The sequence below is a fragment of the Petromyzon marinus genome, chromosome 59 (assembly GCF_048934315.1).
Source record: "Petromyzon marinus isolate PM22_M1 ecotype Great Lakes invasive population chromosome 59, UKy_Petmar_22M1.pri1.0, whole genome shotgun sequence".
NCBI lineage: Eukaryota > Metazoa > Chordata > Hyperoartia > Petromyzontiformes > Petromyzontidae > Petromyzon > Petromyzon marinus.
In genome coordinates this window covers 14,889,270-14,904,167 of record NC_133725.1, presented here as the reverse complement: position 1 = coordinate 14,904,167, position 14,898 = coordinate 14,889,270, and positions in this window count along the sequence as shown.

Sequence of the window (14,898 nt, the reverse complement as noted above, 5' to 3'; positions counted from 1 at the left end):
CTAACCCATAAACCCCAAAAACTCTTAACTGTCTAAACCCTTAACCTTCTAAACCAGACATGGGCAAAGTACGGCCCCTGGGCCGTATACGGCGCGTTGGGCTTTTTAATCCGGCCCGCCGAAATTGTACAAATATTATTAAATTAAATTTTACCTTTCTCCTGTAATGCCCCCATTTCCCCATTAGATGGCGCACTTTGACCGGGAGTTACGACATGTTTTTGTATTGTTCATGTTCGTGCAATTTGTTAAATTGCCTTGCAAATAAATGCTTTGCTACCTGTTAAAGGCCAAATCCTTTCATGTTATTATTTTTACACGACATTTATATTAGTTCACAAACACTCCATCCATCTGTTCCTGGCCCGGCCCCTCTGTCAAATTTTAGAACCCATTGTGGCCCACGAGTCAAAAAATTTGCCCACCCCTGTTCTAAACCCTTAAACCCCAAACTGTCTAAACCCCTAAACCTGTAAAACCATAACCCTTTAAACCCCTCACCTTATAAACCTCTAATCCCCGAAACACCGAAACCTCTAAACCCAAAACCTTCTAAAACTCGTAACCTTGTAAACCAAAACACCGAGCAATCAAAACCCATAAACCCCCTAAACCTCTAAACACCGACAGTAACTCTAAACCCTTAACCCTCTAAACCCATAACCTTCTAAACTCTACCAAATAAAAACCTCAGCCTCTTCACCCTTAAAACCCTATCTGTCTAAACTCCTCACCCTTTGAAATCCTAACCCAAATACCACGAAAACCCCAACCCTCTAAACCCCTCACCCTCTAATCCCCTAACCCTCTACACCCTTAACCCACTAAAACCCTAACCCTCAAAACCCCTAATACGCTCAACCCCTAAACATCATAACCCTTAAAACCCCCCAAACCTCTAAACTGCTTACCCCCTAAAAGCCCCAAAACCTCTAAACCCCTAAGTCCATAACCTTATAAACTCCTAACCCTCTAAACCACTAACCCTTTAACAATCAAACCCCATAAACTCTCTAAACACCTAATTCTCTAAACCGAGAACCCTCTAAAACCACAACCTTCTAAACTGTAACCCTCTAAAACTCAACCCTCAAAACCCCTTTACCCTTAAAACCATATCGGTCTAAACCCATCACCCTCTAAAATCCTAACCCATAAACCCCCAAACCTCTAACCCACTGAACCCCTACCCTAAACCCTTAAACACAACATCTTTAAACCCAAAACCCTCTAAATCCCTAACCCTCTTAACCCCTCTACCCTTAAAACCATAACCCTCTGAACCCCTAAACCCCTAACTCTTTAAACCCCTATACCACTAATAGCCTAATCCTCTAAACACCTAACCCTTTAAACCCCTTTACCCTTAAAACCCTAACCCCCTAAACCCCAAATACTCTCAACCCCTAAACCCTATAACCCTCGAAATACCTAAACATATAAACCCCTTATCCCCAAAATACCCCAAAACCTCTAAACCCATAACTTTATAAACCCCTAACCCTCTAAACCCCTAGCCCTTTGTGTAGTCTGTGGTGGGTGTCACGGGGTGTGTGTGGTGGGTGGTGGGTATCACAGGGGGGTGTATGTGTGGAGTGTGCATGTGGTGGGTGTGGTGATAGTGGGTGTGGTGATAGTGGTCGTGGTTCACAACTATCCATGACCACCACCTCTACTGTGTGGTGGACCGGCCACCACACAGCAGCGCGCGTCGGAGGAGTGAACGGATGGTTCTCCCTATGCGGGCCAGGCCCCCTCGCTTCCTCTTCTCCTCCTGCATCACCATCGCCTGATCCTCTTTCCTTGTCATCTCCTTCTCCTCCACCACCATATCCTGCACCACCATCTCCTCCTCCTGCTCCTTCTTCGTCGCCACCTCCTCTGTCTCCCCCCCCATCTCCTCTTCGTCCTGCACCACCAGCTCCTCCACCCGGGTCTCCTCCTCCACCACCAGCTCCTCCACCCGGGTCTCTTCCTCCTGCACCACCAGCTCCTCCACCCGGGTCTCCTCCTGCACCACCAGCTCCTCCAGCAGGGTCTCCTGCACCACCAGCTCCTCCACCAGGGTCTCCTCCTGCACCACCAGCCCCTCCACCAGGGTCTCCTCCTGCACCACCAGCTCCTCCACCAGGGTCTCCTCCTGCACCATCAGCTCCTCCACCAGGGTCTCCTCCTGCACCACCAGCTCCTCCACCAGGGTCTCCTCTCCCTGCACCACGAGCTCCTCTACCAGGGTCTCCTCTTCCACCACAACCGTCAGCTTCCATTTAGAGGCCAGGGCAAGCGCGGAGGATGGGGGCAGCGCCGGCTCCGCTCTGTGAAGAGATGCGCACGACACCGTTCCAACTTCCTGCTACAGCAGAGATCGCAGTCCCCCCCCCCCCCACCATCGTCCGCGTACGGACTAACTGTGTGCGGAGATAGATTAACCAGGTTAATAACGATGCTGCAATAATGCAGCATACCATGCCCATCGTGGGTCTGGTTACAGAATGGGCATTAGTCTTGCGATATCACACTGGATGAAGGGCTACATGGCAAAGATATGGCTGCCTCATTATTTGTCCTCACAAGGAACCAATTATAAAAATACATCCGTATATAACTGAATGTACACGTGGGGTTTGAACTGTACATGTGTTCGTTTGCAGGCGGCAGGGCTGGAACTCAGTCAAAGAGGGACCTGGGTTTGATTCCCATACTTGGGCCACTTTCTCCGTGTGGAATGTGGAGTGTGTTCTACCCCCTCCCCCCCCGTTTTGTCCTGCATTGTTTCCAAAATCAGAATACATTATTTAGACTGGATGAAGAGGCATCCGATAAGCTATGAAGCTCTTCCTTCACAGATATGCAGTCGAGGCACAGGGTCAGCAAGTTACAACAACAAACAAAAGGAGTGCAACGTGTAAAAATGTAAGCAAGTCACAAAAAATTGAGCACATAAGCACAAAGTACATAAAATCCTGCCAGATTTTCAACACTAAATGTAAACTTGGGCAAGGCAGCAAAACATCAACAAAACAGTCCCAGACCCCACCAAGACAACACACAGTCCCTCAATGAAATTGTACATTATAATGTAAATACATTAACAGGAGCAGAGCCGTCCCCCGGGTACGGTGTACTGGGGAAACCGCCCCGGGCACCGTGCTTTTGGTGGCCCTGTGCTTCGATGTCACGGTGTCAGACATAAAATGTCTTTTTAACACGTAGGCTTTCGCACCAGATTGGCTCACAAATGATGACATCACATTCACATTTATCACTATTTAAGACCGAAACAGGAGTATTTCTCCACAATTCTGGCCGTCACCTTATGAGGCTGGTTGCAATCCCCGGCAAAATGTCGTACTCGAATAGTAAATGTGGTGGGTTTACTTTCCAACACACTGGTGTGCTGATCTAGTAACTAATTGGCACATTTTGTTTACATGATACACCTTACTAATTGGCTGTGTTTGGTGGTGGTGAGTTTAACAACACATGTATATCTATGCGATCTAACCGAAAAAACCCCTGTATTGTTGGTAATACTTCCGATTTAATTGTGACTTGCCCCGGGCCCCAAACCTCCCTATGGACTGCCTTGAATATTGGACAAGCACCTCATGGCTTACCGTCGCTCAGCAGCTCCAAAACACTGTACACTGCCAGGAGCAGCAATGGTGGTGGCGGTGGCGTTGCTGGTGGTGCTGGTGGCCACGGTCCGGAGCCAGCTGTGACCCAGCGCCTGCGCTGGCGTCATGCGACAATCCGGATCCCATCTGTTGAGAGACGCACCGGGGTCACACGCAGCGCACGTGGTGAGAGAGGCGTGGTGAGAGGATTGACGTTCCTTCCCTTCTCCCACGAGGTCCAGGAACGCACAGCAGCAGCGGTAGTCATGGTAGCAGCGGCAATCCTTCAATACGCAGTACTCTAAAAATGCCCTGAGCCTCGCACTGCCGAGGATCATCTTTAACGGACCTCCAAAGAGGGTGATCTTAACACCGGTGATACTGGTCATCGGCAGGTTCACTCAGCTCCACATCTTCCTGGTGATCGGTGGAGGGCGATCGTTGATCACCTTGGTGGGAGAAATCCTCATGGGGAGGGGGGAGGGGGTGGGGGATGATTCTTACCGCAGGCAGGAGCTGACAAAGTCAACAAACTCCGGGTCGTGGCTTTTGAGTGCCCCGTGAAGTGATAAGCTCCCTGGCACCCTTCTCTTGACTGGGGAGAACATCATGCCCAAACGATCTGCAGGAGACATGCACAGCAGGAGAGACACACAGTCACCAACCACCACTTTGCCCACCTACCCACTTGCCCACGCGCCCATTTACCCACCCACTCACCCAAGGAATTGAAAATACAAAGAGGCCCCCCCCCCCCCATGGCCATCCCCCCAAAAAAACTACAACTCCAGGCCACACCCTAACACTGAATCCGACCGGTTGCTCGCCCCACCCTTCAACTCACCAAAGTAGTGCATTCCGTCAGGAGCTGCATCCATCATGCATCTTGGAGGCAACCCGAGGATCTGCACATGGTTGAGATAAAGGCAAAAGTCACCCGTGTAGCCGCAGCAGACTGTAGGGGCAAGTGCTTATAGTAGTGAGTAGAAACAGCAGCAGCAACAGTAGCGGCACCAGTTGAGGGCCAGGACTGTGGCACACACAGAGAGGGGATGGTTGGCCATATAGAAGCAGGTACACACGGCACCAGGTACACATTTGAGGCTGATTTGTACTAGGGGATGCCCAGTACCGGTTCAAATAATCCTCACTGATGTTGGACGTGAATTGGAATCAAACTCGCATTACCGGGTTTGTAGCTGAGCACGCTAACCGCTACACCACTGCTCCCCCCACACGTACAAGACACACACGTGTACACACATACAACATACGATGGCTGCCATTCGCCAGATCACCAAGTAGCCAATCGCCCCCCCTCTCCTGGCTCCACCCCCCCCCCCCCCCTATAGCCTACAACTTCAAGAAAGGAGGGGGGAATCACGAGCGGGTGAACGCCCAGTTGGAAATACCTCCATGCAGCACGGGAGGTGGTCGTCGCGGCTGTCCGAATGGAATAATTCCCTGCCGGTCGCCAACTCCGCCACTGTGCAGCCCAGTGCCCACATGTCCACTGCACACGTTAATCTGTAGCCCAGCAATACCTCCGGAGATAGGTATGGCAGGGTCCCACCAACACGCAGAGCTGCACAACAACAACAAATATATATGTACGTGTGTGTGTATACTCACTGTGTCATGAACATCATCGTTATCACACACTGTCACATGTACAGACACTAAGAGACTTGCAAACACACACACACTGGAACACAGACACACCCACACGCAGAAACTCACACCCACACGCAGAAACTCACACCCAGGTGAGGTTACTCACGTTGCCTTTTCACAAAAAAGCTGGTGCCAAAGTCCGTGACCCTGATGGTGCCAGCCACGGTATCCTTGAGTAGAACATTTTCCTAAAGGAAGAAAGGCAGAAGGAATTCACACTCGGAGGTTACGCCGATAGCATTCAGCCAGCAGTGGATCAATCACTTACCACGGTACAAACTAAACAGGGGAACTAGGTGAGGCGTAGCGCCGTCATCAACCTTGAGTCAAGTGCAACATTCGCTGTTTTCTGACAGCTGCCACTGGGGGTGCCCCTTTCAAATGCGTCAAGATGAGCGATGTTAGTCGAGGCTCATCACATTTAAAGCTCTCTCAAGCACCATCTAAGTAAAAGGGTGCGGCTCTATAGACAACTTATCCTAGTTGCTCACAGCTGCCCGATAACGAGTTATGGACCAAAAACCACACTCGAGGGCGCACGGATTTCATGACGCTTTCCACCGCGCGTTTGTCTTGGGAAGTTTTCAATTCACAGCATGGAAGCTGACAACGGGCAGCTGTCAGTTCAAACGCGTGTTTGGCACGTTTTGAAAATCATTCTTTTCGGCTCCGGTTTGTGTTTCCCAAAGTTTGGGGCAACGCTGTCATCTACATTGCTGGTTTTATCTGTGGTGAATCCCCCAATAGCGACACGACTCTACACGACAGTTTAATTCATACCAGATCATCACCAGAGGTAACGTGACCCTGCTTCCTTCCAGATAGACGGACAGAGCTAACACATCGACCCTGTGACCAACGTGGTTAGTTTTCTCTATGGACCGAGTCCCCAATAATGACAACTCCGGAACAAAGTCACGCTGAATGCTGTGTCCACTCACTGGCTTGATGTCCGCATGGATGATGCTCCTGGCCTTGGTGTGGCAAAGGAACTTGAGGATGCCCCTGGTGTAAGTTTTCACCATCCCCATGTGCAATTTCCGGAGCCCCGCTTCCGTAATCACATCATAGAGGCTCTCCCTGTGAAAGAGGCAGCAGCAGCAACAACAATGACAACAACGAAGCAGCGTCAGTGTCATACCCTGCAATACTGCGTGGATTCTGATAACGACAATATTAATATTATATTTGCACATTCACGACCGATATGATTCATAGCTCAGTGTGGGTTTAGGTCATCGGTTTGCTGATAAACCAAATCAGTTAGCACATCTGTCCACTTGCTTTCATTGGCTCTGTTTCTGGGTGGTGGAATTATCCATTAGGAGATACAAACTCCACGCAGAAAGGCGTCCGAGTTGAGAATCGAACTCAGGGATTTTCACCGAGGGGCACAAGTGTCTCCACTGCGCTGCAGCCAACCTGCTGATCTAGTGGAGGCGTGGCTATATAAAAGTGGGCGGGGCTGATTGAGAAAAGAGGAGTGGCCTCGTGCACCCGGGACACATTACAGCTCCACAGTACCGCAATGCGTGGGTGGCACAGGAATCCCAAAAGTAACATCTAGCCCCAGTGGTGTGACGTTATCACCCTCCCCTGGTGTGGAAGAGATCGGGGCTTTGATCCCGACCGTGACGGGATCAAAGCGTGGATTTTTCTCCGGGTTCTCTGGTTTTTCCCTCCACATTTAGAAACTTGTGTTTAGAGTATTTGGCTGCTATACATTTCCACATCAGCCACTTTTTTTAGCTATCATTTGTAGCCAGGCCGCTTGTGAAAAATAACTGATAGGGCAGTGGGCTTTACCTGTTAAATAAAAGTTTTAGTTTAGCTAATGAAGTTAACCACGCTATGGCGGGGGGGGGGGGAGGGGGCGGTGGGAACACATGGTACGTACTTCAACAGCTCCAGGACAATGCAGTGGTGTCCTCTGAAGTCAAAATGGTTCAGGACTTTGATGACGTTGTACTCCTCATCACTGCCCTCGCCCTGAAGTTCCAGAGCCATCTGGAGCTCCTTTCTCTGAAATGTATCATCCTTGGAGCTGTGCAGAGAAAATCCACAAATGAATCATGACTTAGACTTGCTAAAGGAATGACCAGAATCAAATCCTATTCCGAATTAAATAAATAAATATACGTTCCCCAAGTGTAATGGCATTGTGAGTTCCGGTAGCGCGCTCATGGAAGGTTCCAGAAAGGATCGAGAAGAGGATCAAATAAGCAAGGGATAGAAGGGGGCTTGGGGTGCTGCCTGAACGTAGTGATTCCCTAATGTGTGAATTGAGCCGACTCCGAGCATGGCCCCAGCCACACTCAGGATTCCCAGGAGCTGAGCCAAGCCACGGCTGAGCCACTCATGTATCTTTAACAGCAGCTGAACGGCTCAAGCCTGAGCCAAACCACGGCTGAGCGAGAGCTGAGCCTGAGTTTTAGAGACTGAGCCACAGCTGAGTCGTGACTGAATGTGGCTCTCACAGATCAAGGCATTATAACGTGGAATATCATGGGACCTCCTTTGCCAGTACCAAAATATCAGAATAGATTTTCCCTTTTTTTCTGGCAACAAAACAGGTGTTAAGATGTTAAAACACCAAACTGAAACCTTTTACAAGGAATCATGTCTGCATTAACCATAATACTTGTGGTTAGAATGTAAACAAAAAAAATACTCTGATAATATATGCATTGTCTTTGAAACTGATTGGTCCACACCAGAGACAGCTTTCTTCTGAGCCTCGTCTCAAAAATGATGTTAGACCAGAGGACGCCAAAAGGCGTACAGCACAAAGACAAACGTTATCAGAGTAATGAGAGCTCAGGGTGAACGGCTACATCATGGACCTTCTTTGGGAGTATATTTTGGTACTGGCAAAGGAGGTCCCATGATGTAGCTGCTATAACGCAGAACGCACACGTTATAACACGGAACACGCCTGTTATGACATGGGACAACCCCATTACAGCGTGGAACATGCCTTTTATAGCATGGAACGTGCCCATGATAACGTGGAAGGCTCCCGTTATAACGCGGACCGCACCCATTATAATCCGGAATGCTTCTGTTCTAATGCAGGAAAGCGCCCATTATAACGTGGAATGTGCCCGCTATAAAATTGCAAGGCTGAGCGGTATGACACAGTAGGCGGAATGCGGAATGATCACGTGACGTGACAGCATGCCCTCCGTTATCGATCTCTTCACATCACTGTGTGCGTGTATTATATCTTGCAAAACTTTATCGTTACATTTTATATGGGGATATTATGTTTGCTTAATGTGATTTCCCTTAACGCGGCACTTTTCAGGAATGCATCTACCGGGTTAAATGAAGACTTAATGCAATGTAAGAGTGAACTGATCCAGAACAGGGGGAGAACATACAAACTCCACACAGGAGAGCACCCGAATCAGGAGTCGAACCGGGGACCCTCTACGTGAGGCACGAGTTGTCACCACCTCATCACACGGCCGCCGACAGCACTGGACGTAACAACAACGTCGTCCTTGTGACGACACCACTCTGAATTCTTACCTCAATGGTGATCTCAAGATCTTCACTGCCACCAGGGTGTTCATCTTGTGGTCAAGGCACCGGATCACCTGGCCTTGACCTCCATCCCCAATCTTCTTCAGCACTTCATAGCGGTAGTGGAGGTGCTCATGGTGGACCTGCACAAAATTACACAAATTTAGACTGACTATATTTTGAAAATCACAACATGTGAGCATTATTTTACAAAATAATTGCTTTTATTAAGTGTTTGGTTTTCTTAAATCTGTAATTGTGGAATGCTCTGATGTCTGCTGGCCGAGTCACCCTAAAAAAAAGCTCTTTAGCTCAATGGGCTTAACTTGGGAAATAAACTTCTGATTGTGAAGTGTGTGGGAGAGTGCACGTGTGCTTTCTCTGGTTGGTTGGTGCTTAAATTGCAATAACAAGAAGCCACGAACCCCGCGACCGCTGCGCCCTGTGACCGCCCCCACGGCGGGGGCTTTGTGGCGAGTCTCACCGGAATGTAATGATGTTCGTGGTCGTCGTATCCATCGTTGTTGTGTCCACGGGATCTGTTGCTGAGCGCAAAGTACCATACTTTCTGTATGGCGACAAGCTCCAGCTTCTCCCGGTGGGTCATTTGTGGGCCAAAGAGAGCCAGGATTTCTGCAGGCAAGAGAATAACAACAGCTGTCGGTGATCTTTCGTTTACGCAGCACAGCCTCAAAAAGTCTCAAGATTCCTTTTCAGGAGGTTCCTGCAGATGATTTACAGAGAATGGGGGTGACGCTGCTGCCATTACGTCTGCTGTGTGATCCCAATTTGAGGAATTTGCAAGGGATTTGGATGTTTTGGCCAATACCAGTTATGTCCGTATGTTAAACCTTGCTTCGGCAGCCCTGCTAATCAGAAGTGAGGGGGAAAGACAACAAACTAACAAGTTCGCAAAAAATATTGATTTAAAAGTGCATCGCTCCAATGGCTGCCTAATGTCGGAAGAGCATTCCAGATGACTGCAGAAGCACATCTGAAAGCGTGCCATGCAGTGACCATCTTTGTTCGATGTCCAGCTATATGCAGCTCTGAGGACATCTTAGGTTGCTTGGGTTTGACAACAGGGTTAATGAATTAGATAAATATAACACAGATATGCCAAGAAGGATTTTATGAAATAAGAATAGCTTTTACCCTTTCTGGCACAAAAACAGGTGTTAATATGTTCAAACACCAAATAGCTACCTTTTACCACACGTACTTGTGGAAAAATATGCAAACAAACATGCTCTGATAATATATGGGCATTGTCTTTGAAACTGACTGGCCTGCACCAGAGACAGCCTTCTTTATGACCTTGTCTCGTCGGTATTAGACCAGAGAACGGCAAAAGTCGAACGGTACATCACCCATGCCAAATGGCCACCATGAAGTCCCCCCATGCATCATGGTCACTGTGACGTCCCCCTTGAAACATGACCATCGTGATGTCCCACCATTCAGCGTGGCCATCTTGACGTCACTCATTTCTGTTCTTACCTTGTGGCGATTTGCTGCGGATGGAGCCGGTGCGCGCTGAGGACAGCGCACTCCACGTGGTGCAAGACTCGCCGTTACTCCGAGCCTCTCCAGCTCGGCTGATCTACACACAAAGACAAAGGTCCACCACATGGGCTTGATTAAGATGTTGGAGCAAGTGCAGTGGGCGAGCACTGAGCCAGCATCTCTGACATCCTGGGCTCCACATTCAGGAGGGTCCTGCCGAGATGTTGCCAGTTCTCAGCGTTGGGATATTTGTTCAATATCAGTTGCCATGCTTGGATTTACAATGAAAGACGTGTGGCTTTCGAGGTCACACGCAGGTCAATGGGATCGTTCAAACTGGTAAGAGGAGTGAGTGGGACTCGGTCCGGACGAGCCATGGCTAGGAGGGACAATAATGGCTCACGGTCAAGAATAATAACGGAGCGACAACCAAGGAACAGAACACATCAGAGAGGAGAGCCGCCAGAGAGATGGTGCGACAAAATCGGCGCTTGGATTATTCCATCACAGGATGTGAGGGGTAGTAGGGTCTCAGGGAGGGAGGCGTTCATCCATCAGTGGATAGATAACAGCGCTGTAGATGCTCACGCGTAGACGGGCACGTACACCAACAGGATCTCGGAGAGACACTCTGATAGACGCGCACACACTTAGGCGGGCAAGGAGAAGCACACCCAGGTATACAGGTGACAGGTAGGCACACGCAGAGGGGAGAACACACGTCTACCCATACTTCACCACACGAGTCGAGGAGCCACATGTACCTCCATAGTAGCAACTTGCAGACGAGGGTGCTCAGAGCTCACCGTGTCTCTCGCGCAGTCCGGGTCTCTGCATTGAGAGCGGGAGACAGAGGTGAGGGACACGCAGAGTTGAAGGGGCGTGACACACCCACGTCTAAACGCACGTCACGTCACAATGCGGACTCTCATCATCAACACGGACTCACATCCTTACCAGTCACCCACAACACGAAAAACACAAAAAACAACAACTGCCATTCGCCACTAAGTAGCGGTGATGTGACCACGGCGCCTGTGCCAGGCCAGGTGCACTTTGAGACCACGTGAAGTGCCGAAGGCTCACTGACAGGCGGTCACAGGTCAGACCCAGGTGACTGAGATGACTGTGCCAACTTGCTGCATTTTAGATGCCCGGCTCAAAGGTTGTTGTCGTGAGCGTTGCTCCTCTGTTCGGACACCACTACTAACACTACTCCTAACACCACCAACACCACCACTACGAACACCACCACTACGAACACCACCACTACGAACACCACTACTAACACCACAATTAACACCAAGAACAAAGACAAAGATCCCCCGTATAGCCTTAACAGACTGTTGGGGCAAGTGCTGTCCGCGAGCACCTATGAAGGCTGGCACGGCACACGAGGGGGTGGGTGGCCAACACCACGCCCGGCCGCCTTTGTCTCCCCAGTGGCAATGTTTGCACCTCGCACCAGGTACTCATTTAAGGCTGAGTCGATCTAGGGTGAGGCCCAGGACCAGTTCAGATAATCGTCACCAATGTTGGCCGTGAGCGGGAATCAAACCCAGGTCGCCAGGTTCTTAGCGCAGCGCGCTAACCGCTACACTACCCCACTAACACCATCACTAACACCACTACTAACACCACCACCAATAATACCACCACCACTAACACCACCACTAAGACCACCACGAACACCACTACCAGCACCAATAATACCACCATCACTAACACCACCACGACTAAGACCAGCAACAAAAATTCCACCATCACTAACACCAACAACAACAACCGCCATTCGCTGCTAAGTGGCGGTGATGTCACCACGACGCTTGTGCCAGACCATGTGCACCTTGAGGCCACGTGAAGTGTCGAACGCCCGCCCGCTGGCAGGAGGTCACAGGGCAGACCCAGGTGCCATAGGTCGACTGACTGAGATGACTGGCTGATGCACCACCTGTGCCCCTTACTGTGCCAACTTGCTGTGCTTTAGCCATCCGGCGCTCTGCTCGTTGTTGTGAGCGTCGTTCCTGCGCTCTCCGTTGTTGTTGGAGGGCGACTGCCTCCAACTGCCCAGTAGCGTCCTTCACGAGCCTCTTCCACAGAGGCCGATCTTGACACAGCTGGTACCAGTTATCGGCAAGTCCACTCAGCTCCACATCCTGCTGTACCACATCACTCCATCTCTTCTCTAGCCCGTGCCGCGTCCGTTCAGCCCCCTCGATCCGGCCGAATAAAAGCTGCTTGCGCATGCGGTGATTGGGCATGCGGGCTACATGGCCCAGCCAACGCAGCCTTGCCTGCTGGAGGAGCTCACTGATGGGGCTTTGTCCAGATCTTTCGAGGATTTGTGAGCTCCTCACACAATCCAGCATGGGTAAACCCAGGATTGATCGGAGGCAGGCCAGCCTCAACGTTTCTAACTGGCAAAGATGTTCCATTAGGGGGGTCCATGTTTCACAAGCGTAGAGAAGGGAGGGAATGACTGCGGCTGAGAAGACCCGAAGCTTCGTGTGGAGCGACAGACCAGGTAGCTTCCACACAGCGTTACGCAACTGCTGAAAAGATAATGCCGCTCGACTGATTCGGAGTGAGACCTCTGCTGTTAAACCGGAGACGGTCATGAGCACACTGCCCAGGTATGGGAAACTTTCCACTCTCTCCACAACTGCCCCATCACCGATTGGGAGTTGTGGGGGTGGAGTGCCCGATGGTACAAAATACCCAGACAGGTGCTTCGTTTTGGTGGGGCTGATGGTAAGGCCCCACCTCTTAGTGGCACACTCCAGTTTTAGCAGAAGCGCCTCCAACTCCTCCTCTGAGTGAGCCGCAATTATCAGGTCATTGGCATACATAACGTGGTTGACCAATAGGGAGCCATCCCTTGACGGCATCCGGGCATTGATCAGCCTCCCACTGTATCTGTACCAGATGGAAATTCCTCCGGTATTGCTACTGAAGGCTTCACGAACTACGTGGTTGAAATAGATGTTAAATAATGTTGCAGCCAGAGGACATCCCTGTCGCACCCCAAGGTGAACAGGGAATGGCTCCGACTCCCGGCCATGCAGTTTTACCCGGGTCCGCTAACCATAATGAAGGTCCTTAAAGATCGTGACCAGCGGGTCAGGGACTCCGAAAGCACGAAGAACCCAGAGCCCAGGCCTACTGATGGTGTCATAGGCCTTTACCAGGTCAATAAAGCAGAGATGAAGGTCTTGTTGGAATTCCCTACACCTCTGCTTTAGCAAACGGACAGAAAATATGGCATCTGTGCAGGACCGCCCTTTCCTGAAACCACATTGGGGCTCCGCAAGCCTCTCCTCAGCATGCCTGGTAAGGCAGTGTTGAATAATCCTTGCCAGGACCTTTCCCGGCACACTGAGTGAGATGCCCCTGTAGTTGTTACAGTCTGTGCGTTCTCCCTTCTTAAAGATGGGGATCACCATGGCATCCGATCACCTCACTTACACCACCATCACTAATACCACCAACACCAACACCACCATCACTAACACCAGTAACACCACCACTATCACCACTACTAACAACCACAATCACTAACACCACCATCACTAACACAACTAACACCACCACCATCACGAGCACCACCACCACTAACACCACCAACATTAACACCACCACTCCTCCCCCTGCCAGTATGGGACACCAAAGACAAAGATCCCCGTAGAGACTTAACAGGCTGTAGGGGCAAGTGCTGTTAGCCAGCAGTACGTATGAAGGCCGGCACGACACACGAGGGTGTTGGATTGCCAGGACCACGCCCGGCCGCCTTTGTCTCCCCAGTGGCGATCTTTACACACCACACCAGGTACTCATTCGAGGTTAAGTCGATCTAGGGGAGGCCCAGCACCGGTTCAGATAATCGTTACTGCTGTTGGCCTTTAGAGGGAATCCAACTCGGGGACGCCGGGTTCATAGCGCAGCGCGCTGTCAGCTCCACGACCGTTCCACACACACACAGACTCACACAGACTCACACACACAGAGAGACTCACACAGAGCGTCTCACACACACAGACTCACACAGAGACTCACACACACACAGAGACTCACGCAGAGATACACACACACAGACTCACACACACAGACTCACACACACACAGAGACTCACACAGGGAGACTCACACAGAGTCTCACACGCACACAGAGACTCACACAGAAAGACTCACGCACACAGACTCACACACACACAGACTCACACACACACAGACTCGCACAGAGAGACTCACACACAGACTCACACAGAGAGACTCACACAGCCTCGCACAGAGAGACTCACACCACCACCGCCACCACTCACCCACAGCTCGGTTCCACTCCTGCTCTGGGGTCTGTCCGGGCCTCTCTAACGGCCAAACTGCCAATGGGAAGCACGTGGCACGAGACGCGGGGGCGGTACAAAGTAACCACGCCCCCGTGACGTCAGAGCCATGAGCTCCTCCCCCTCACACCTGAGCTCCTCCCCCCCTGCTCCCCATGCGCGACCACGCCCCATGGCCCGACATTTCCCTCCCCCTCGCTACCCCCCCTGCCCCCCCCCGCCCCTCCTCGTGAC